General features: G+C 45.5%; 1 long non-coding RNA gene across 2 annotated transcripts in view; it reads left to right on the forward strand.

Moving 5' to 3' along the window:
• Positions 1-505: 505 nt before the first annotated feature.
• LOC130707681 (uncharacterized) overlaps positions 506-25,426 on the forward strand; it is a 55,270-nt gene continuing 30,349 nt past the window's right edge. For both annotated transcript variants that reach the window (XR_009007688.1, XR_009007689.1), the window contains exons 1-2: positions 506-757; positions 1,202-1,285. This is a non-coding gene — a long non-coding RNA (uncharacterized LOC130707681). The remainder of the gene's footprint in view (positions 758-1,201; positions 1,286-25,426) is intronic.

Below are 25,426 nucleotides of genomic sequence, written 5' to 3' on the forward strand. Positions count from 1 at the left end.
AAGGTTTTAAAAGTCCTGCTATTTGCCACAAAGTGTGCAGGCAGGTTGGAGAAACGAATAAGCTGAGAGATATAGCACCAAAACGGTGGTCTTCAAGGATTCTGAGCTGAAAGACCGGTTTTCACATTTCCAGTCCTTGGTGGACAGATATGTGGTCACAGTGCACAAGACTTGTTGTAGCCTGGGCCATGTGCACCTCCGCGCGTGAGCCCAGTGACGCCCAAACTGGTCTACATGCTGATCGACCAGCCAGATCCCTTGATCTCATGCTTGGATATCATGGTGAGTTCAAATTGCTACACAAGTTCCTAAGTGGTCATTCTCAATTTGTGGACCAGTAAGAACAGGTCTCAGATGGGCACTGGTCTGTGAATCACATTTTAAGTAACACTACACTAGAGGAAACTTCTAGAAAATTAGTACCCTTATAGTTTTCTTCCTGGTTCTCTTTTTTTTTATACACAGATTCTTTTCTCCTAGGTCTTAGTCACCTCCTGGGCTCAGCCGTGGCCTCTGAGCTTCCCCACAAAGCCACGTTGCCATCGGGAGGCAAGTCTCAAATGCTGCTGACAGGCGGTTTAGAACTGGAGCTGGAGCTCAGCCATGATCTCACGCCCTGCACAACCACACGTGATCTCAGCTCCAGTTTCCTGATCTCTGTGGATACTCCTGGATGCTCAGACACTCAGCCGTTTGGGGACCAGGGGAAGAAGCAGAGCTGGGAGCTTCCAGGCCCTCAGGCAATATTTAAAGAGAGGTCAGTGGCTAGGTGCGGATAGTTACCCGATGCAAAACTGTAATAATAGCCGAGTACTGGGAAACCTTTATTGAGATGTAGCAGTCAAACCACACAGTTGTTAAGCAACCATAACGATGTCTTAAATAATCAGTTCAGCTGGTCTCTATTTAACATAATAGCTGCCTATTAAACATAAATTAAATACAGAGTTAAGTGTCTCCAGGACACAAAAACCCCAAAACAACTGCCAAACCTAGGATGGAGCCTCTGGCTGGAATGAGCTAGGAGAGCGGCCGCCACGTCTGGGTGTGCTCTGGTCTGGATAGAGCAGGAGTCCCGTCGCACTGCCCAGCTGTCTGTGCTCGAAGAAGAAGATTTCCCAGGGTTGGGGTGGGGTGGAGGGACTGGCTTTGCAGTACACTTCAGTCCTGATTATGTTTCATAAGTCTTTTACTTTCATAGACATTCCCGAATATGCCAGAAATATAGAAGTGCCTCCAAGAAGTCTTGTGAGGCCTCTGTGGCCTCGAAAACGCCAGAATGATTGTAAGTTCTGCCCCTTCTCCCCACTCCTACTCCTCTGCCATAGACAGGTCTTTATCCTGTGCTTGGACCACAGTAAGAGATTTCCAGCCCTCAACCTCCTTCCAAACCATTCTCTACCCTGCCATTATCCACCCTCCCTCCCTCCCTTTTTCCCTCCCTCCCTCCCTTCCTTCCCTCCTTCCTTCCTTCCTTCCCTCCTTTCTTCCTTCCTTCCCACCTCCCTCCCTTCTGGAAATACTTACTTTGCACCTACTATGTGCTAAACACTCTGGTAGCGATACAGTAGCAGCAAAAACAGACCCCTGGGGCTTCTATTTTGGTGGGCGAGGCAGCCATTGATCAGCGTGCTCTTTCTAAGACACAATCTGACCTCAGACTCTGGATCTTCTCTCCCCTGATCTCTAAGTCTCCAGGAATAAAGACCCTGTTTATTTCCATGCTCATTTCCTGCATCTTCCACCTTCCTCCCTGCAGGCCAGCCACTAAGTACACCCATTTAGTTATGTTGCTTAGGGCTCCTTCTGGGGAGCATATTCCCAGGATCCTCCCCAGATCTACAGAACTGGAATTGTTTTGTTGGTTGGGCTGGAGAATCAGCCTTTAATTCTTTTTAAAATTTATTTGTTTTAAAAATTTTTATGGAATATAGTTGATATACCATGTTGTGTTAGTTTCTGCTGTACAGCAAAGTGAATCAGTTATACATATACATATATCAACTCTTTTTTGAGCTTCTTTCCCCATATAGGTCATTACAGAGTACTGAGTAGAGTTCCCTGTGCTATACAGTAGGTCTTTATTAGTTATCTATTTTATATATAGTAGTGTGTATATGTCATTCCCAATCTCCCAATTTATCCCTCCCCCACTTACCCTCTGGTAACCATAAGTTTGTTTTCTACATCTGTGACTCTATTTCTGTTTTGTAGATAAGTTCATTGGTACCCTTTTTTTAGATTCCGCATATAATGGATTGAAGACCATTAATGTTTTATCAGGCTCCCCAGGCAACTTTGCTGCATGCCAAGACCAGTAAGTCACCACTGGTCAGCCTTTCCCCAGTTTTTGCTGCATCCAGGCCTTTGCTGCCAGCCTCCCTTGCCCTGGATAGGCCCTCAATCCTGTAGATCTGCCTGGGGACTTCCATCTGTCAAGTCTCAACTCAGTGTCTCAACCCCTATATCTTTTTCTGACCCTCCCCCATAGCTGAGTTGTTGGCTCCCTCCTAGGGTCCCGCCTCTCTTTGCCAATGCACATACCCACAGAGATGGCTGGCAAAGGCCTAATCAGTTCAGAGCTCTGTTGATATAGCTGTGCCCTCTGGAACAGAGTCCCCTCAGGCCAGCTCCTCTGCATAGCTCAGTCCCTGGATGGCTCACTGCTAGCTGGCCCCAGCTCCCAGTGGAGGAATGCAAGAACTGCAGTGTATAGTGATCAAGAGAAAAGGTTCAAGTCCTGGCCCCTTCACTCTCTGGCTCTGTAGCATTGTGCACGTAACCTCTCGGAATCTGTTTGCCCAAGTATAAATGGGGATGTCGACTGAAAAAAATGACAACCTAAAAGTCGAGTTACGTTTTATTTGGTGGACAAAACTGAGGACTTAAGCCCAGGGCACAGCATCTCAGATAGCTCTGAGGGACTGCTCCGAAGAGGTAAGCGGGGGAAGCAGGACATATAGGAGTTTCTGCAACAGAGACCAGGTAGTTGGAACATCAAAGGATTCTAATTAAAGAAAACCAGATATCTCAAGTTAAAGAATTTAGCGCTTTTCTATGTATGGGAAGATGCAAGAGTCTGGGCTCACTGAAATCATTCCTTTGATAGCACCAGAGCTATCTGGGGCCAGTATCCTGTGCTTTCTCATCCTGAGTCTCCTCAGGGTGCACTGCTGGGGTGGCGGTGGCTGCAGCGGCTGATAGCTTGGTGGCAGGATTTCTGTTTCCATCCCGAGTTCCCTCAGGGCTCACCACTGCGGGCTGCTGTAGTGGCTGATGGCTGCAATATCCTTTGTTTACTAATATGGCAGGCAGCATTCTTAGTCCACAGGGATAATCCACCTGACTTGTGGGGTTGTCTCGAGGAATGAAGAATAAAAGCATGTAATAATTCTCCAGACCAATGCTTTCACACTTGAATGTGCCCAGGAACCGCCTGGCTGCCTTGTTGAAATGCGGGTTCTGATTCAGCAGGTCTGGGTGGCGCCTGTGGTCCTGCATCTCTAAGCCAGTTCCCAGGTCATCCAGTGGTGCTGCTCCGGGACCCCACTTTGAGTAGCAGTGGCTCCAAAGGTTGGTTATGAGTAGTGTTATTGACATTAAAACCAGCGTGCATATGAAAAATCCCAGGGAAGCTTTTCATTAAAGCACAAAGAACTTCAGTTTGGAAAGGGAAACCCTAGGGGTGTCTGCTACCAGTCAGTGTAGAGGCCAGAAAGTGGCTCCCACAACCTGTCAGTTATGCACCCCCAGATGTGATACAGTCCTGTTCTCCCCTCTACCCCGGCGGAAGTGGATGGACGGCTGTGAACACCGGGACGGCCACTGGCTTTTCCCTGGGCGGAGTTGCAGAGGTACCCGGCGCAGAGCCTGACCTTGCCCCGCCTCTGCCAAGAGCGTGCATGCGCAGAAACTTTGTATTTAATGCGTCTAAATGCTATGGGAGATATATTTGGGGCGCTTTGCATCACTTACATCTTCATTTTCTTACTGCCACTCTTCATCCTACCCCCCCCCCACACCACAGAAACAGCTCTTGCTAAGAACATTAATTACCTTCTGTCACTGCAAATACCGGATATTTCTCTGTCCTCTTTCTTGACCTCTCATCAGTGTTGAACAATGACGATCACTCCCTCCTTCTTGAAGCACTCTCTTCCTCTGACTATCCTGAGTGCCACTCTCCTGATTTCGCAGGATTGCAGGATTGCCCTTTTCTATTGGCGTTAAATGTCGGAACTGCTTAAGAACTGAATCCTAGGCTCTCTCTCCTCTCCTTCTGTCTTTATCCTGGGGAAGTCTCATTCACCCCAATTGTAAGTCTTAAGTCGGTAAGTCGTGTCAGTCTGGTACCACTTAGATGAGAATAGCACAGTCATTTATTTGTATGTCAACTCCACAGAACTTCTGAGCAATTGCCAACCCCCTCTTAGAGCTCTCAAAGGCACCTCAAGATCAGAACATCCAAAACCACACTTGTGATCTCTCTTGCTTCAATCTGTCAATTTCCAGGTTTCCCAAACCAGTGACTGACCCCAGTTTATAGGGGGAACACCTAAATATCATCCTCAACACTCCCCTTTCTCTCACTGCCCACATTTTATGCATGCACAAGTCTTTTTGATTTGACGTCTTAGAGTTTCTCTCAAAATCTGTCCACTTTGCTTAATCCCCATCACCACCACATCTGTAGGGCTGTGATTGTTATTTTGGTTTTGAGCATCACCTGTCTTTTCCTCTACTGGAGGAGACCGGGAAAGCCAAGTATCCCACAAAGTCGAGGACAAGCAATGGATTTCATCTCTTTTCTCTAAGGGTAGTTTCATTCAATATGGTGGGAAACAATTCTTGTGGGATGGCTTGGACCACTGATGCAGGATGGCTTGGACCAAATTAGTCCAGGCTTGGTTTTCTTTTGTGAGGTGGGATTGGAGTTCATCTCTTGCCGCCTACCAGAAAACTCTTCCTAAGGGTGTAGGCACTGCTGTTTCACGTGGATGACCTGACTGATAAGGATAGGAGTGAGAAATTGTATCAGTGTCTGTGGTACGATCAATTTTGCTTTCCACATTTTAAGAGTGAATTCATTTGCTCTACATAATAGTCTGGACACATGTTTTCTTTGTTCATCCATTTACTCATTTGTCTGGGAAGATCTGTTTTGGGGAGTAATTTTTGCTTTACTGAGGAGACAGTGTAATCCATAATGAGAAATTTTCCATCTTCATGCTTCTGCTGAGGACTGTGTGAGTGTAAGAAGCGTGGTGATGAAGAATGGCAGAGCCTGTCCTGGTCCTCGACTTTGCCCCTTGCCTGAAGGGCTCTCTGGGAGCAGGTGTCATAGCCCCCAACTCAACTTTGTGAGCTGAAACCTCGGTTTTTAGATTTGTTTGTTTGTTTATTTATAGAATTTTGTTATAAATCTAGATCCAAAGCACAAGTTTTAATCCTTGGTTTTCTTTTATTTAGCTGGAAGTCAATGTACAGTCTTTGCATTCAGACTACTTGGTTTCAAATTCTAGGTAAGCCTCTTACTTACTAGCTGTGCATTCTGGGGCACATGACTTACCTTTTCTTTGCTGTGGTCTCCTCAAGTGTAAATTGGGGATCATAATAATACCTCACCGTTAGTGTAGTGAGGATTAAACAGGATGGTGTGTGCTGTAGAGCACTTAGCCCAAGACCTTGTTTTTGGTGGCTATCTTTTTCTTTTCTTTTTTTTTTTTTGACATCACTATCTTTGTTTTTTTCCAGTTTGTTCTTTCTCATCATCTTTTCTTGGCATACTGTTTCTATCTATGCCTCAAACATGGACTTTCCTGAAGGTTCTATCTGTAATCTGTTTTTTTTTTTTCTTACTCAACACATATTTTGGAGGGTGATTTAATTTAATCTTGTGGTGTCAACTCTCCTTTCTTTGGCTATGACCCCAAGATCTGGGCCCCCAGCCCAGCCCCTTTACTGCAAAGCTCAGACCACATTGCTAGAGACCTGCTCGGTGTTTCCACGTGGATGTCTCTTGGGCACTTTTGAGTCTGAGCCCACCTTTCTGTCCCACCTCCTCTCCTTGACAACAGCAACTCAGCCTTCTCTTCCCCCCTTGGTGTCTAGATTCTAGCTCCTTAACATCCTGGACATCGCCTTTGAACATGTGTCAGGCTCTCTTAATAATAATCATAATATTACTATATGACTTCAATAACTTTTAAAAAAGTAAATCAGATAATAAAACTCTTATTCTTAAAACATGGTAATGCCTTTTAAATGCAAAAATGACTATTTCCTTTTGTCCAACTTGGCTACAAGTTAGAAGTTCCCAAGACCCCCTCCTCAGGTTCTATAAGTTGTTCACAGAACTCAGGAAAGCAGTTTACTTACTAGATTCCCAGTTTATTATGAAAGGATACAACTCAGGAACAGCTAGATGGAAGAGATGCACAGGGCAAGGTATAGGGAAAGAGTACAGGCTTCCATGCCCTCTCCAGGTGTACCACTCTCTCAGCACCTCCATGTGTTCAGCAGTCTAGACTCCAAAATCCTTAGGTTAGGGTTTAAAAAAAATTTTTTTTTTAATTTTTATTTTTTATAGAGGCTTTATTATGTAGGCATGATTGATTGAATCATTGGCCATTAGTGATTAACTCAACCTCCAGCCCCTCTCCTCTCCTAGGAGGTCAGGGGTGGGGCTGAAAGTTCTAACCCTCTAATCTTGTGGTTGGTTCCCCTGGCAACCAGGCCCCATCCCAGGGGTCACCCCATTAGCATGAACTCAGGTGTAGTTGAGAGGGGCTTATTATGAGTAACAAAAGACGCCTCTCTTTCCCCTATCACTCAGAAATTCTAAGGGTTTTAGGAGCTCTGTCCAGGAATTGGGGATGAAAGCCAAATATATAATACGCACCATATCACGGTATCACATCTTTTCTTTACATGTAAAATGAAACAAAACTCTTCACTGTGGCCAACTGTGTGGTCTTTATTCTATCGTCTTCCATTGGCTGAGTGTTGATAGACTCTACTGTTGATCCAGCCCAAGTGAAATAAGCACCATTTGGAGAAATGACTCTTTTCTCCAAAGAATAATGCTTTTCTGCCAAAAGCAGAGCTTCGAAATTGCTCACAACTTAGTACAGGACAAGAAATTACTGGCAATCAGAAATCAAGGTTAATTTTGAAAATGGACAGAAGAGGAGATAAATAGAACCATGAATAATGCCAGCATATCTCATAGCTTGTTGTTTACACATCTGAAGAGTGAGGGGGATTCCCACAATTTCAGCTAATTGCCCTAATCCCTGACCTGAGAGTTAGCAGGGTCTGAATTTCATCTTGGCTTTCCCTTGAACAAGTCACTTTTTTTCTCCGAACCTCAGTTTATCCCCCTTTATAATGAGGGGGATTGGACTAGATCACTGGTGCTTCTAGGGAACATTCTGAAAATTTGTGGGAACATTTCTGATTGTCACAAGGATGGGGCTGGGTTCTACGGGCATTTGGTGGGGGGAGACCAGAGAGTGACGGTATCCTGCACTGCACAAGGCATCCTGAGTCATGTCCCACCAACTTTTCTCTTCTTCACCTAGGTAAAAAACTTGTTCATAATCACCTGGGCCTTGAACTCAACTCTGTTGTACATATACACTCAAGCTATTGTTTCATGGTTATGCTGAATTTTCTAGAAAGGCAAGTAACATGTAAATGGAAGAAATCACGTACTTTCTCTTGTTCGTGGCTCTGCAAAGAGTTGTTCACCATTGTGAAAAATCATGCCACTGATGACAGCATCATTCCTAGTGTCTGAGGTGCCAATACTGCTCTAACTCTGCACTTGTAGGCAATGAGTTCTTGGTGATTCTATACCGATTGTTAATGTATTTATTTAGCTCTTATTTCAAAATGTCAGCTAGAAAGAATAAACGTGGATAATATATCAAAGCTAGATATAAGCTTCTGATTTATTCATTATGTCTTCTATCTGTTCACAAATACTTGAATGTTGAAATTCATCTTATTTTCTTATAAATTGCTTTATTTCTCATTGTTTATGGTATAGGGCATTATATTTATTTTTAAAGTTAAGTACTTAGGTAGGCTATACATCTGTAATTCCATTAAGACTAGCAAAGGGGATATTGCAAAATATGTGCTATAAAAATAGGATCTTGGGTTTAATAGGATTAGGACTCTTTGGACTGGGTACTTTTCAGTTCTAATAATTTAGGAAAATGAAATGACATCAAATAAAACAAAAAGGTCAGCCAGAACTCCTAACAAAAAGAATGAACAGCACAGTAACCGAAGAGACTGAATATGCCCTTCATAGGGGCAGGTCTCCCCCACCTGCCCCATTCAAACAAATGCCAATTATATAACCCTCCATGTCTTCATCTCCACTGGGAGTTGAGTCCACCCTCATAATCTTCCCTAGCAACTGTTGCTAGGAAGATGCTGCCTCTCGAGCTGACCTTCCAAAGATTTGAGATCACAGCTGGTTGTTTCCCAGCTGCTGATGAGGAGGTCAGATTTGCCCGGCCAGAGAGATGGAGAAACATGCAAACAGCACAAATAGCAACAACACATATAGGATGCCAGGGACGATATATAAGACTTGGTGATCAGGAGATGTTTGATTATTGCTTTCCATTCCTGGAGGTTTGGGAGGAAAAAAAAAGACCATTACTAATCTCTGCATTGCATTTTCTTGTTATAACAGTGATGGAGACACTGCCAGGGAACTTACTATTTTGACCCCTTTCATTAAACCTGTTGGCAGAGCTCATGGCTTTCAGGCAGGCAGTGTCCACGTTTCACTGCTTCAGCTTTGGCTGTTCTGTTCTTTTGATATCGCTGAATAGTGATAATGATTATGATAATGATAATGATAGCTACCATTCGTTGATACTTGCTTTGTTCCTGGCATTGTCCTAAGTGCTTTTCATGAATTGCCTCGTTTAATCCCCACGGCAACCCTATGAGGGAGATATCACAAACACCCCAATTGTACTAATGAAGAAACTGAGCAGAGAGAGATTAAATCTCTTGTCTAGTACCACTTAGCCAGTGTGCACCAGAGTAGGATTTGATCTTGAGTCTGAGTGGCCCCTAAGCCCTCCACTCGTACCTCCTTTGTGTGCTATGTTTTATCCACTGATTTTGATCATTTGCTTTTGTCCTGGCAGTGGCAGTGCATGCAGTAAGATCCATCCATCCATCCATCCATCCATTCTTCACCACATGTGACCCAAACATGTGCTTGCTGCCAAGCTCACTGGGAACTTGGGTGAGTGAGACCCATGCCCTTTCCCAGGGAGCTGAGGGTCCAGTTCTGTGCAGAATTGAGATTTCACTCTTTGAACCTGTTGGGTCTATGAAGGTGGGGCTATGGGGTGTGGGGAGTACCTGGGTGCACTCCACAGACTGTGGCGAGATGTTTGGCCACACAGGTGCTCCTGAGACACTGGTTGATTTTTTTATCTTCCATCCTCAACTAGGGCTCCCATCCTAGGATGCTGACAGGCTTAAGGAAAGGGGCCAAAATAGCAATTTTTTTTTTTTCCTCCCAAACCTCCAGGAATGGAAGGCAATAATCAAACCTCTCCTGATCACCATGTCTTGTATATCGTCCCTGGCATCCTATGTCAAGGGGCAGAACAAAAGTCACGCTGACAAAAGTCAGCAGCCAACACTGGGGTCAAGCATTGCACTTCGTCTCATTTAATCTGCAGAATGATGTGGACTTGGCAGAATAGGCTCAGGAGGAAGATCACTGTTCCAAAGGGTCAGACTGTCAGGAGCACCTACCTCTGCAGTACCTGCTGTCCCCTCTTTACACTCTGCTTGGGTTCAGCTAGGCCTTCAACCCAGGTTGCCGATTCTTCTTTCCTTCCTTCCTTCCTTCCTTCCTTCCTTCCTTCCTCCCTCCCTCCCTTCCTTCCTTCTTCCCTCCCTCTCTCTCTCTCTCTCTTTCTTTCTTGTTAATTGAGATAGAATTCATATACCATAAAATTGCCCTTTTAATGTCTACAATTCATTGGTTTTAGTATATTCCCAAGACAGTGTAAACATCATTACCATCTAATTCCAGAATATTTTCATCACCCCATAAAGTAACCTCATCCCCATTAGCAGTCACTCTCCATTCCCTCACCTCCAGCTCCTGCCAACCACAAATTCTTCTGTTACTATTGGTTTTTCTACTCTCGACATTTCATATAAATGAATTACACAGGATGTGACCTTTTGTGTCTGACATCTTTCAGTTAGAATTTTTTTTTTAAGTTTTTTTTTTTTAAGTTCTTAAAATTAATTTATTTATTTTTGGCTGTGTTGGGTCTTCGTTTCTGTGAGAGGGCTTCCTTTAGTTGTGGCAAGCGGGGGCCACTCTTCATCGTGGTGCGCGGGCCTCTCACTGTCACGGCCTCTCTTGTTGCGGAGCACAGGCTCCAGACGCACAGGCTCAGTAGTTGTGGCTCACGGGCCTAGTTGCTCCGCGGCATGTGAGATCTTCCCAGACCAGGGCTCGAACCCGTGTTCCCTGCATTAGCAGGCAGATTCTCAACCACTGCACCACCAGGGAAGCCCCTGTTAGAATATTTTTAAGGTTCATCCTGTTGTATCATGTATCAGTACTTCATTCTCTTTTCATTGCCAAATAATATTCCTTCAGATGGAGATATATATATATACACCACATTTTGTTTATCTGTTCGTCAGTTGATGGACATTTGGGTTGTTTTCTCTTTTTGGCTATTGTGAAGAATGCTGCTATGAACATTTGTGAACAAATTCTTGTGTGAACATATGGTTTCAATTCTCTTGGTTATATACCTAAGAATGGGATTGCTGTGTCATATGGTAACTCTATGTTTAAGTTTTTGAGGTACTGCCAAACTTTTTTCCAAAGTGGCCATGCCATTTTATATTCCCAACAGCAGTGAATGAGGGTTCCAAAGTTCCCACATTCTCTTTAATACTTGTTATTGCCCATCTTTTTGATTATTGCCATCCTAACGGGTATGAAGTGGTATCTCATTGTGGTTTTGTTTTCCATTTACCTAATGGCTAGTGATGTTGAGCATCTTTTCATGTGATCACTTAGGCTGCTGCCTCTGACTTCCACTTGTTTCTGTTCAACAGGCTTTGGGTCTAATAGAAGAGAAGTCGAAAACTCAGGTGGTTGTGGTAGAACCTCTGCCTGCAGACAGGAAACTACTTGATTAGACTGAGTAGAGGGCAACGAGTCAGGTGCTGGGAGATGCCTTTCTAGGTCTTCACTGAAGGTGCCCATGGGACAGCTCCAGTGACTTCAGGCTTCCCTTTGCCCACAGGCCCAGCGCTAGAGGGTAATGCTCCGTCAACTTCCCCATCGGGGTCTCTGTCTCCACTTATACACACACTGGACCCAGAGAAGGGCCACAAGCCAGGCTGGCTCTTTGGATTGAGCAGGGCTGAGATGCCCATTCCTGTGGCCCAGGCAGTGGTGCTTGTGTTTCTTTCTCTCTTTTTTCCTTTGTATGGACATTAATAACTTCAAAAATTTTTTATTTTAAAATTTATATATAGTACAATTCACTTTTTTGGTGTATCGCTTTATGAATTTTAAACAATACCACAATGAAGATCAAGAATGGTTCTATCAACACCCCCAAATATCCTTCATGCTGCCCCTCTGTAGCCAGTGCCTGCTCCCTACACCCAGCACCTGGCAACAATTTCTCTATCCCTATAATTTTGCCTTTTCCACAGTATAATATAAATGGTGTTCTACAATATGTAAACTTTTGGATCTATTTTTACTTAGAAAATACATTTGAAATTCATCCATGTTGTTGTATTTTTCAAGAGTTCCATTCCTTTTTATTGCTGAGAAGTAGTTTATTGTAAGGATGTACCACACTTTGCTGGTCCATTCTCCAGGGAAAGGACATTTGGGTTGTTTCTAGTTTTTGGTGAGTACAAATAAAGCTGCTATAAACATTCAGGTATAGGTTTTTCTGTGAACATAGGTTTTTACTTCACTTGGGTAAATATCTGGGAGCAAGATTGTTGGGTCGTATGGTAAATATGTTTAAATTTGTAAGAAACCTTTCCAAAATGACTGTACCATTTTGCATTCCCACCAACAATGTATGAGAATTCCTGTGGCTTCTTTTACTTCCCAATACTTGGTATTGTCAGTTTTAAATTTTAAAAAATTTAATTTAAGCCATCCTAATAGGTAAGAGATGGTATCTGTGGTTTTAATTTGCATTTCCCTAATGGCTAATGATGTTGGCTATCTTTTCATATGCTTATTTGCTATCCATGAATCTTCTTCAGTGAAGTGTTGGTTCAAATTTTTTGCTCATTAAAAAAGTCGCACTGTTTATTTTCTTATTATCGAGTTTTGAGAGTGTTAAAAATATATATATATTCTGGATAGCAGTCAGATATGTGATCTTCAAATATTTTCTCCCAGTCTGTGGCTTTGGAGTGACATGTGTTATTTCCACTTGAGACCCATTGGCTAGAATTAGTCATGTGGTCCCATGCAATCCCCAGGGGGCCAAGAAATGCAGTTCTACCCAGTGGCTGGAAAGACAGAGCTGGAGATGTCTGGTGAAAGCAGGGATGACCATTCCACACACTGCTCTTACTGTTTCAGAGTCTGCTTAACAATAGTTCATGAACATTCTTCCATGTTAGCCAGCATTCCTTTATAGTATAGGGACCAGCAAATGCAGACAATGGCCAGTTTTGGTCTGTTTATCTTCAGCCTGAAAACTAAGTGTGCTTGTTACAGATGAATATTTGAAATCAATTTGATGATAAGGAAAACTGTCTTTGAACCCCAATTCAGCAAATGTTATTAGTCCAAAAAGAATTAGATTATTCTCACTCATTGGTTTGTATTACAAAAAAAAATATTCAATCATTAATGCATTTTGAATTTGTCAATAAAAACTTTGTGGAAATTTGTTTTCTCTCATTATTATGAGTACTACGCAATATCCTTGATTTTTGCCTCTTGGCCCACAAAGCCTAAAATATTTACCCTCTGGCACTTGATAGAAAATGTTTGCTGAATCTTATTAGAATGGTTTTTCAGAGCTGCATGGCATTCCATAATGTTCTATATACGTGCCTATTGTAACATTCATACATTCATATTGTTCAACTGCATTGTTTCTAGATTTTTCCTAGTTAAACAATGCAGCAATATGGATCCTTGTATACATGTCACAAAGATAAGCACTGATTATTTCCTTAGAATAGATTCTTAGAAGTAGAACTGCTGAGTGAAAGGATGGGTACATTTTGCAGGGTTTGACTCAACATTTGTAAGTAATCTGCCAGAAAGCTACCATTTCACATTCCCTCATCCAGTGGAAATATGTGCTTACTTACTTGACTGTCCTTTTTCCAAGACTGTTCATTTAACTCTATAACATCAGTAGTGATTTGATTGGGGATAAAATGGTTCCTTATTGTCATTTTAATTTGCTTTTTAAAAATTATGGATGAAGCAACACATACTTTTGTATGTTTTTAAGCCATTTGCACCTCTTCTTCTGTAATTGGCTTCTTCAAGTCCTTTATCTAGTGTTCTGTGGGATAAGTTTTAATTCTTTTTTCAGCACCCAGCAGTGCCCTGGACAAGTAGCTGAAAAGTTATTTGCAAGGCTGAATTAAACCCCGTGCAGCCATTCTTCAGGCGAGCCATCCAGCTACATTCTCAGACTCAAGGCAGATTGAGTCACTTTCCTCTGCTGTGTTAATCTGTACTGTGATTTTAAAAGAGACTCTCCTCTTCAGTCGGTGGATGGACATCTCCTGCTTTGCAGGAAGACACAGTTCCATTGGCCTCATCGGCCAAGGCTTGGGATTCAAGGTACGAACATACAGCTAAGAACGTTCATACTTACAGATGTGTTGCAAAAAAGTCTTCCGGTTCGGGATTCATGAGAATTTCTTGGCTCCCAACCAGACCCAACTTCTAACGGTGGCAGATGCGTGGTGGAATGTGGGGAGGATTCGGAGAGCACCACGTGGCTATGAGAAGCTTAGGGTATCTTCCCATGTGTTAGAAATGCAATCAAACCAATGTTTTCAGAAGTGGTGAGCTACAGATGGGGGGTTAGGGCAGGTGTCCCCTTGCGTCGCTGAGGATCCTGCAGTTCTCTCAGGAGTCAGAGATCACTAGTGGGGTGAAGGAGAAAGCCAAGTGTCTAGAGCTAGCCTGGCCCAGCCGTAGCCAGACCACGCTGTTAGTGGGAAAGCCAGGATCACTGAAGCATCTCCTTTGCAGGCTCCGATCCTTGGGAGACCCCAGATTCATTCCCTTTGATGCTCATGGTGTTTAAGGCCATGCGTGGGTAGAAGAAGACTTTTTCTAACCTTGACACCACTGATTTCTGGACTTCAGTTTAAAAAATTTCCAGGCAAAACGTTCACCTTTGTTTTGGGTTATCTCTCCATCGATAGAGTTGCCACCTGCAATGCTGGAACACTGAGAGAATGGATTCCAAATGAGCCCTTGACACCAATTAGCAGCTTCATTTCAATTTCCTCAGGTTCGGAGATGCGGAAATATAAGGAAAGAAGGCACAGACTTTGCTTTTAAGGATCTTGCTGTGAGGTGGAGGGAACACGGCTTAACCAATGATTCTAGTACAGTGGGACAGGAGTCTAGAGATGTATGACCAAGTTGTTCTGCGACCATTTGGAGGGAATGGGAGTGGAGGATGGTGGTCGGAGAAGGCTTCCCAGAAAAGGAAAATTTGAGTTGAGTTTTGAAAAAAAAAAAAAAAAAAAGTAACCAGCCAAGGCAGTGGAAATTGCAGGTAGAGGGAAGAGTGGGTGGGTGAATGTAGGCGTTCAGTTACCCAGCAATCAGCTAACCCAAATATTTCTCAAATTAGGACATACCAGGCATTGCTCTTCGTGCTATGTTACAATAATGTTCTCTAAGTGAGTCTCAGCTGAAAGTTTTGGTGTTACTCAACTTAACTCTCTCCACCTTACCCCTTACAAATTTCCAGGCTGGTGGGAATGGAGCTGTCAGAAAGGGGCTTAGTAGATTAAAAAAACCAAATCACTCCATTCCTTGTTTTCCTGGAAAGTTCCCCAGGAATACGCTGCCAAGTCCAGGAAGATACACATGTATGCAAAATATTTGCTGACCTCCAACCTCAATGCACCAGAGGCGTCTGTTAATAACACTCATCCCAGATCACAGTTCAGTGCAATTCAGCCCTGACCCTCATGCACGAGAGTTGACCACTGACCTCATTACAATTTAGATTTTCGGGAAGGGGCTTGAAAACAGGATGAGATAATGCCCTGGGACAGCTGGGAACCAGAGCCCTGCACTGAGGGATGAAAGTTGGGTTGTTCTAGAAAGACGTTCAAATGATTAGAAGGATAAAAAAGGCTCATCTTTGCAGAGCTCCTCACGGTTTAAAAACCAGTCCCTTCACCCTGATGGAGGCCAGTTTCACGTTTATCTCCAATTTGCAATGTGGAAACTGAGGCCTGGGGGAGACTGAATGATTAGTTACTAAAGGGCCAGGACCTGAACCTAGGCCTCTGGTTCTGGGTCTGATGTCTCCTCCCTTTTATTAACCTTATTGAAATCTCCACAGACAACATGTTTTCTGTAAACCTTGCTGGAACAGCGATTCTTCCATCTCTCAGGAAACTTCACCTCACTTTACGGTAAAATGCCTTCTGAGTCAATAGTGTCTTAAAATCTGTTACTTATTTCTTGATCCTTCTGTTCTAAATCCAATTTGGTTTTGCAATTCTGAGGCTCACCTAGGTTTTTAGAGCTTGTTCTCTGAATGTTGAGGAATTTCCTCACGGTAACTTTGGGGCAAGGCAGGAGGCAGTTCTTAATTGTACTGAGGGGAAAAAAATCTGTATTTTGGGGGTTCACTTTGTGTTTCCGTAGTGCAAGACCTCAAGTACAACAAACACCAAGAAGTAGGTCTTCAGAGTGGATAGGGAGATGGGGAGAAAAGTAGGGGGAGCTGGTAAAAAAGCCACACTGTGCTTGGAAGGATAAGCACTTAGCAAGCAGGAAATGGCAAGCACAGGGATGAGAGAGAGAGAGAGAGAGAGGGCGTCTTTATTCACGATGGCCCTCCCAGGGCCCAGCCCCGAGCCTGGCTCAGTACTTACCAAGGTGAGTGATTCCTGCTCAGTGACTGTGGGAACGGGGCTGAAGGAACAGGCGTGCTGACTAGTGATTCTGGAAGTCCCGTAGGGAGAAGCGAGTCTGAAAGCAGGAAGGCTCAGTCATGGACGCGCCTGGTCGTCCTAAAGTGCAAGTGGGTTGTAGAAACTAGAGGGACGAACCGGCAGATTCCACCACAATGACCTCCCCCCCCCGCCATCTTCACCACCTCTCCCATGCTCCCCTGCGCTACCAGTGCATCACCACCATCACCATTACTGCCAGCGGATCCCGTGCTCCATCTTCACCACCACCTCTAACACAACCACCACCGCTGCCGTCGGCACCTGCATTTCCACCATCACTAGCGTCACCACCTCCACTGCCGTCTCATCAACCACCACTACCACCATCACCATTGATGGGGCCCTTGTTACATGCCTAACACCATGCTAAAGGCTTTACGTGGGTTTAATCCTCACAACACTCCTCCACAGTAGGAATTATTGGTCCTGATTTCAGTGGAGGGGACTGAAGCTCAGGGCAGTGAAGTCTTTTGCACAAGATCACACCCTAGAAAGCCGTAGAGTCAGGATTTCACCCCAGGCTCTGTGTGCTTCTGATAGGCAAGGTGGAGTGGTCCAGAAGGCTGCCCCACTGGACACGAGGCATGTGTTGGGGGCTGGTTTTATGCACAACTGGGTCTGAGAGGCTTCTGTGGGCTGTGACCAGGCCTACCGATCTGTTCTTCCTTCCTTTTTCTAGTTTCCTTTCACACATTCTGGATCCTATGGTCTTTCAGGTCAGAGCAAATAAAAATGCTTTATGTCCCTTCTTTTCTAAGCTTTGCATGTTACTGTTTGCACACTGTTCTGGAAACAGACGGAGGCTGATAGAAATCCCAGATGATAACTCAGACATGAAAGCTCTGTGAAAACACCCACGTGGCATAAATACCTCTGAGCATATGAGAGACAGAGAGGAGAAAGCGACAGAAACAGTGAGAGAGAAAGACAGAGAGAGAGAGAAAGAGAGAGGCACAGAGACAGAGAAACAGAGACACATAGAGAGACAGAGAGAAACTCAGAGAGAATGATATATATAGAGAGACAAACACAGCAAGAGACAGAGAGAGAGGGACAGAGACACAGAGAAAGACAGACCGAGAGAAAGAGGGAGAAACAGAGACAGAGAGACACAAAGAGAGACAGAGGGAGAATGAGAGAGAACGCCTCATGACACCATTCACTGTTCATGCTTTTGGGCCTAGTTGTGCCGGGACCACCCCTGGGCCTTCGGGTCACCTGAGCCAATGACTTCTCAGTTTCTGTTCCTTGCGGTTGAAAGAATATGATGAACAAATGTAAAGCACTTAGCTGAGTGTTGGGCCCCGAGTAAGCGCTTGAAGGATAGCTATTCTCTTCATGAACAAGAGCATCTCTTTGCCAGTCGTGACTCTGTCCGATGTCCCTGCAGTTCCCCAGCCCGTCTCATACTCAGGAGCGAGGGGAGGAGGATAGGGGAGCTTCCACCATCAGAGCTCCTGGCGGAGCTGAGTGCTGCCAGCCTTCTCCCGCTGGGCCTTCTCCGTGCCTGCATGGGGTGTGTCTCCTTCCCAAAGAGTCCCCGGCTGGAGGTCAGAGTCAGGCGCGAACACAGCACGTTGAAGTCTGTTGCCAGGTACGCAATGTGAATTCAGGGACATTACGGCGTGGGTGGAAAGCACCCTGGAAACTGCTATTTCAAAAGTAAAGCCCCCCCCCTGCGTTTAAAGGGAGGCTCAGAGCACGGTGTTCCAGCGAAACGGGAGCTTGATTAGGGTTCTGACCCGTAATCAATCATCTGGAAAAAGGCTTTACGGGGGCATATTTGGTCTGAGAGGGAGGAGTTGAGCTGCCTTCTATTCTGGAGGCATAGAATGTGTTGAGGTTGTTGTGTGGAGACCTCGCTGTGGACTCTGCAGTGGAGGAGGAATTGGAGGCAGAGACGCGTTGTCCGTGGTCCTCACTTTGCCTTTTCTTTCAGGATGCTTCCCTCCTGTTTTGCTCCCTCCTTCACTCCGCCTAGGCTCCCTGGGGTAGCCTAGGGCCGCCGGAGTTTCAAGGGGACAACCTGAGTCTGCTTTCATCCCCGCCTCCATCTATGCTACCTCAGCAGAGTCACCAATTTCTTAGAGCCTCGTCTATGAAGTGGGAATAATAGTAGCCCCCCCTGCATACCTCGCAGGGGTGTTGGAAGGACAGGAGGAAACAAGTCATGAAAGTCCTTCAGAAAGAGTAAAGCCCAGTTCCAAAGCCAAGGGTTGATTTCTAATTCTATTGTTTTTATTTGGGGTTATTTTCCAGAGGTGGAGATGATCACCAGCAGCTGGTGGATATAATGCAAGTGGCTCTTTTATATGATCTTGACCTCTGTGACCTTGGCCAAGTTCTCTGGAGCCTGAATACCTTTATCAATAAAATTGGGAAATAGTAATATCATTGCCTCCTGCTTATGACCATTTACTATCAGGGCCCAAAGTCAGGCTGCAAAGCTGGGTTACAAACAGGATGTCACGGACTAGTGAACAAGCTGTAGGAAAGGATCCAATCCCCTACAGGGCTGCTCTCAGTGTGGGGACATCATAAGCTTTTTTTTTAAAGACTATTTTATTTTATTTTATTTATACAGCAGGTTCTTATTAGTTATCTATTTTATACATATTAGTGTATATATGTTAATCCCAATCTCCTAATTCATCCCCCTCCCCCCTTCCCCCCCTTGGTGTCCATACATTTGTTCTCTACATCTGTGTCTCTATTTCTGGGGGGCGTCATAAGCTTTTAAATATTTATTTTACTTCATTTGTACTTTGTAGATTTTCCATAATAGCAACCTAAATTTCCCATAAAGTGTTACCTTTATAATTGGGAAGATTTAATGAAAATCCAAATTTGGGTCTGCAGTTTATTTCCCAGTCTCCTTCTGCTGCCCACCAGCCTCCTTCCCAGGCAACATTCCCCGGCCCCTCCCAGCCGGGCTAGTTCTGCCTCGGGCTCACTTGAGGGAGGCCCTGCTGGGGTGGACAGACAGCAACTAGAGAGGATCCAGAGGGTCCTGCTGCCTGGGGCACTGCCTTGCTGGAGGACCTGGGCTGGGCAGCGTCTATCGGTTTGGGATGGGGGTAGAAGACAGCGTGTGATGATGGAGGCTACCCTCTGCTCAGCTCCAATCCTGCACCACAGTCTTTGTGAGCAGCGTCTTGTCCAATCTGCCCATCAGCCCCAAGAGGAGTGTGTTGCCACCAGCCCTCTTGATTTTGCAGATGAGGACAATGAGGCTCAGAGAGGTTAAGCAACTTCCCTAAGTCACACAGCCCATAAGGAACTGAGCTGGGATTTGAACCTGAAAGACTTAAACTCAAAAAGTGGGGCTCTTTCCACCAACAGGAGCCCCTCAGGGAGTACTGGGGGGAGATGCCTAGCGAAATGCACTGGGTGGGGAAGGGGGAGTGGGGAAGGGGGAAAGGAGGGAATGTTTAAGATGGGGATACTTATGCAACCCCACCTTGATCATGTGTCAGCAACAAAATATGGCCCCTCCTGGCTACACAGAGGACGTTAGTCTAGTTTTCCTTGCAAACAGGAGCAGGTAGGGGCTTTGTGGATCCTGTTGACTCTGAGCCTTTCAAATCCCAAAGTAGGAAGTAGCCAGTCTGGGTAGAAATTTGACTTTTTTTTACAAATTGATTTATCTCTATCTCTTGTTAAAAAGAGGACCTTATTATTCAACACACAATGTGACAATGTGATTTTGTTAAGAGACAGAAGTCCGGGTCATGAGAGGTTGATGTGGAATGATGCGGGGCCTCCTTTCTGGGGCAGCTCCCCAAGGACGGGGCTCTACACTGAGAGGGGCAGGTCACGTGGGAGCATGATGGATGGGGCCCCTGGTGCTTTTTTTTCCCGTGGTGGTCTGGGCCCTGTGGGGTGGGGTGGGAAGGCTGTTGGCACTATAGTGTGCCCCCGAGGCGCTGCGCCTTTCCTCAGACCCTGCCACCACACCCTGACCAGATCCTCGCCGAGGTGGCTGTGTATCCCCGCCATCCACATGCAGCCTCCCCCCCTTCCAGAGGAGGGAAGTTACAGGCAGCTAAGAAAGGATGTGCAGGATTCGAACCCACAGCTCTTGGGGGTCCAGATCACTTGCTGGTTCTGCACTACCTTGTTCCCCCAGGCAGAGCGGGAGCCCCCAGACAGGGGAGGTAGTCTTTTTGAACTAACAGTAGTGAAGGGGGAGGAGAGAGCAGCCCCCCAAGCACAAAGTTTCCTTTGACTGCACTGCTAGGACAGGACGCGGTCCTCTCTCCCCACCAGGACAGGGCACCGCAGGCGTCTGCCTTTGATTGGAAAGGGCTGCGGCCCAGCAAAGACACGACTCATACCTGTGGTCTGGAGCCTCTCTCACACACCGAGAAATGCCATTTGCAGATGGGGAAGATGGGGAAAATGTGAGAAGACAGGAAGGAGAAAAATCAACAGATGTAAGGCAGGCACCCTGGGAGGTCAGGTCACAGCCCGGGAGAGAAAATAGGCCTCAGCCATGGGTCAGGGCATAAACACAGAGGCCCCAGGGCCTGATGTGCTGGAGGGAACCACGCTGGGCTGGCTCGGGGAGAAGAGGTTTGCCATGTGTGTGGTGACTTCAGAGGGAGCCCAGGCTTCTGAACTGAGAGGAAAGAAGAGTACCTTTCAGGAGGCCGGGCCGCGGCCTGCATCTGCCCCCAGAGGCTCCCGTCAGGCCCTTTCCGGCTCAGCCACACCCCTCCCGCAGGCCAACCCAGGCCTCAGTGTGGGGCAGGGGAGACCTGTGACACTGTCCGAGGGGAACATTCTGGCCAGGAGGAACCCAAGGAAGAGACTCACAGGTCCTGGCACACGCAGGGGAGTGAGGGCCTCAGACCGTCTCTTTCCTTTCTGCCTTTTATAGGTAAAAACAATACTGTTGACCTGCTGAGGCTGTGAGCTGCTTGTCTGGGTGTGGAGGTGGCTCCTAGTGGCTTCTTCCACTTCTAGTCTGGGGACTGGCTAACTGTCCACTGGGCAGGGCAGGCCTGCTCTGTTCCAGGGCACCACTGTGTGCTCTGGGGGAATGGGAGGTCCTACTGGGGGCAGGCTTGTCCCCGGCACTTTGCTGGGTCAGCTTCCTTAGCCCTCAGGTGACTCTTTCTCCTCAGCAGGAGTGAACTGTGCTTTCCAGGTAAAAACACTGTGAAGAGCTGATTGCTGAAGTGGTCTGTGCTGGGTCACAGAATGACCCTGTGACACTGTGACTGGAGAGACCCTGCCCGGCTCCCACCCTGAGACTTGGTGTTACAGCCCAGAGGAAAAGACACACTTGAGACCCGCCTGTGCTAGCTTGTAAGACCAAGTGGAGGTACCAACAATGCCATTCTGTCCCCATGCCATGCAGATAAGAGAGGACATGGTGTCAGGAGGCCTAAGCTGCAGCCCCAACTCTGCCTATTATTCCCTGGGTGAAGCTGGAACTTTTCTATCGGGAGGTGGGGGCCAGGGAGGGGAAGATGGTGATGATTATGAGGATAACAGCAACAGTAATAATAATGCTTATTCTCCTTACTGCCTGGGTTTACTGTACAGCCAGAAGAGGTAACAAATGTGATTCTTTTCTGTGGACTACAAATCATGATTCACATATGTTATGGGCTGAATTGTGTCCCGTCCAAATTTCTGTGTTGAAGTCCTAACTCCCAGCACCTCAGAATGTGTCTGTATTTGGAGATAAGTTCTTTAAAAAGGTAATTAAGGTAAAATGAGGTCATTAGGGTGGGCCCTCATCCAATATGACTGGTGTCCTTATAAGGAGAGGAGATTAGGACACAGACACGCACAGACAGAAGAAAGACCATGTGAAGACACATCTACAAGCCAGGGAGAGAGGCCTCAGAAGAAACCAACCCTGCTGATGTCTTGACCTTGGATTTCCAGCCTCCAGAACTGTGAGAAAATAACTTTTTGTTGTTTAAGCTGCTCAGTCTGTGGTATTAGTTACAGCAGCCCTAATGCAATGTGTTAGTCATGACTGTCACTAGGGCTCCGCAGATATACTCAGACAGAGATGAAGAATGACACATTGGGGCCTGGGGGTGTGGCTATGACAGGCTCCAGAGAAGGGTGGGAAATGAGAGGAAGGTGAAAAACTGTCAGCTGGGGTCAGTCAGGACAGGCTTCATGGAGGAGACAGATTCAGCTTTGGTTTTCTAATCTATAAAATGGGGATGACAATAGTTCCTCTCTCAGAGCCATAGGGAAGATAAAATGAGGGAATCCATGTAAAGTGGGGTATGGTACCCAGCACAGAAGATGCATTTGGTGAATTTTACTGTAATTTTTACTATGATCATTATTCAAGGATGCTGAGATCTAGGAATGGAAAATAAAGTAGCATGGGAAAAGCAAAAATTAAGGGGTGGACAGTTAGAAGCCCAGTTGGCCTGGGGAGGGCAGACCTCATATGGTTGCCATGGAGAATGGAGGGAAAGGACGGGGTTGTTATGGATACTGGGAGGGTGGTGATTATTTACATATATCTTGTCATCTGAGCAGAACTCCCAAAATCAGTCTTAAATGCTCCTATCTGATCCAATTCCCTGGTGATAAAATCACCCATTAAAAACCGTAAGATCTTGGGACTTCCCTGGTGGTCCAGTGGTTAAGATGCCATGCTTCCGCTGCAGGGGACGTGGGTTTGATCCCTAGTTGGGGAACTAAGATCCCACATGCTGCATGGTGTGGCAAAAGCAAACAAACAAACAAAACAACAAAAAACCAAACCAAACAAAAAACAATTATCTAAAAAACAAAACAAAACAAAACAAAACAACTGCAAGATCTCAAAAAAGCAGAGAAAGAGTAAAGCCAGGCCCCTCAATTAGCACAGGGTTGTGTAGGGGTAGACCTGCAACGTCTCCCTAGATCCTCTGCTGTGGGAGAAAACCCTTATTTGGGACTCATCAGCCATTTTATATGAGGGTCAGGGGGCCAGGCTCATTGGAGCCTCTGTTTTACACTTGTCACTTGGTTGGTCTAATACCAATTCACTCCTTCCTCCCTCCCTCCCTCCCTCCCTCCTTCCTTCCCCCCTTCCTTCCTTCCTTCCTTTGTTCCTTCCTTCTTTCATCCCATAGATATTTATCAGTGTCTTTTGTGTGCCAAGCCTTTCAGCTGTGCACTGGACACTGGGCAGACAGCTGTGTACAAGGTGGACACAGCTCCTCACTTCCTGTGGCATTTATCTTACTTCAGTCTGTCTAGGTCCTCTGGCTGGGCTAATTCCTGCAGAGGGGGAAGAGGAGCAGAAAGTCTGTCTCACTAGCACTTCATCCCAGGCCCCAGTGCTGAGTTGCTGAATGTGCATTCAGTAGGAAAGTGAGGTTTGCTGTGGACATCAGTGAGGCAGCTGTAAGAAGAGGCTGTGAAAAACACAAAGGCAGGTCTGGGATGGTTGCCATCAATAACACCTGGGCTTTTAATCCTACTCCAATCTTAATGACTGCTGTAACGAAAGTTCTATGATGCATGCTAATAATAGTCAGTGTCTAATGGAAGGAGTGTAGCTTATTTTGGTAAGATCTCTTGCCAGAAGTTGCAGAAGACTGATATCTTGCAGTATGGAACAGCTGTGAAGCTCATCTTGGCCCTTGATCAGGGTTGGCAGATACACATCAAGCAGACCCTTATTCCTATTCCTGCACCCGTGGCAGGCAGCACTAATCAATCTGCTGATCTTGTGATCACTCTCAGGAAAGCCACTACCCACTGAAATTAGCACAGGGATCAAACCTATTTATTATCTCACCTGGGCCCTAGGGGCTTGTGTTAGTCCATTTGGGCTGCTACAACAAAATACCACAGACTGGGTAGCTTATAAACAACAGAAATTTATTTTTTACTGTTCTGGAGGCTGAGAAATTCAAGATCAAGGTGTCCTGGTGAAGTCCCTCTTCCTGGTTCATAGATGGTACCTTCTCTCTGTGTCCTCATATGGTGGAAGAAGCTAGGGAGCTCTGTGGGGTCTTTTTTTTATAAGATCACTAATCCCATTCATAAGGGCTTCCCCACCTCATGAATTAAGCACCTCCCAAAGGTACCACCTCCTAATACCATCACCTTTGGGAGTTAGGATTTCAACATATCAGTTTTGGGGGGACATAAACATTGAAACCATAGCAGGGCTTTTATGTTGACCTAGACCCAAGGTCCCAAGGTCTCATTTCCCAACTGGTGGTCCTTGAGCCAAGTTTATCAGAACCATTAGAACGCTGACAGCTTGTTTAACATGTAGATACCTAGGCTCCACCCCAAAGCTATGGAATTAAAATATTTGGGGTTGGTGCCTCATTTCAAAGAAGGTGCTCAGGTGATTCTTCTACAGATATTGCTGATCAGTATTCTAGGGACCAAGACTCATACTAACTATTTTCTTTCTTTTTTTCTTTTTCTTTCTTTTTTTAATTTGATTTTGCTGGGTCTTAGTTGCGGCAGGTGGGCTACTTAGTTACGACTCGTGGGCTCCTTAGTTGCGGCAGGTGGGGTCCTTAGTTGTGGCAGGCTGGCTTCTTAGTTGTGACATGTGAACTCTTGGAATCCACAGTGTGGAGACCTGAGTCCTGGCTCCCTCACATGAAGCAGCAAGAGAGGACAGTCATCAGAGCCTGGGCTCTGGAATCAGATGAGCCTTGATTTCATCCTGGCTTCATGACTTACTGCATCGAACAACCAAGGGCAAATAGTTTTCCTCTTCAAGACTGCAATTTTGACAAGGAGGTATCACCTAACACCAGTCAGAATGGCCATCATCCAAAAATCTACAAACAATAAAAGCTGGAGAGGGTGTGGAGAAAAGGGAACCCTCTTGCACTGTGGGTGGGAATGTAAATGGATACAGCCACTATGGAGAACAGTATGGAGGTTCCTTAAAAAGCTAAAAATAGAACTACCATATGACCCAGCAATCCCACTACTGGGCCTATACCCTGAGAAAACCATAATGCAAAAAGAGTCATGTACCATAATGTTCATTGCAGCTCTATTTTCAATAGCCAGGACATGGAAGCAACCTAAGTGTCCACTGACAGATGATGGATAAAGAAGATGTGGCACATATATACAATGGAATATTACTCAGCCATTTAAAGAAACGAAATTGAGTTATTTGTAGTGAGGTGGATGGACCTAGAGTCTGTCATACAGAGTAAAGTAAGTCCGAAAG

Source organism: Balaenoptera acutorostrata, chromosome 3 (assembly GCF_949987535.1).
Source record: "Balaenoptera acutorostrata chromosome 3, mBalAcu1.1, whole genome shotgun sequence".
NCBI lineage: Eukaryota > Metazoa > Chordata > Mammalia > Artiodactyla > Balaenopteridae > Balaenoptera > Balaenoptera acutorostrata.